This window comes from Theobroma umbraticum, unplaced genomic scaffold, assembly GCF_002168275.2.
Source record: "Theobroma umbraticum cultivar Fairchild unplaced genomic scaffold, ASM216827v3 scaffold_89.0, whole genome shotgun sequence".
Classification (NCBI taxonomy): domain Eukaryota; kingdom Viridiplantae; phylum Streptophyta; class Magnoliopsida; order Malvales; family Malvaceae; genus Theobroma; species Theobroma umbraticum.
This window is the reverse complement of record NW_018397271.1, coordinates 57902-58344: the sequence shown is the minus strand read 5'-3', so window position 1 is coordinate 58344 and position 443 is coordinate 57902.

The window sequence follows — 443 nt, the reverse complement described above, 5'->3', positions numbered from 1 at the left end:
TTTGGAATACAAATAGCCATGATTTTGCAAGAGTTCTTGTCACACAAGAATACAGCTCCAGCAAACCATTTGCATAGAAACATCATCAGATCATGACCCAAACGAGGTAATTAAATGCTGTAAATTTTCAGAGGTTGATCTTGACCTTCTACCCTCCAAAAATCATGTACAAACTCCTTCTTTAAGTTCCTCAAAAAAATTTCCAAAACAGATCACATTATGCTACCAGATTTTTTAGATTTGGATTCTCTTAAAACAAATCTATAAAATATTTAAGGAGTTATTAAATCTAGATATTAAATCCACAAATCAAGACTTTAAAGGACTTTTGAAACATAATTGAGGCTTTAAAAAAATCCATTAAGAATTATTCTAAATTATTTTTTCAAACCTTGCATCAAATCGACATATAAATAGAATAGTTTTTGTAATCTTCAACAACT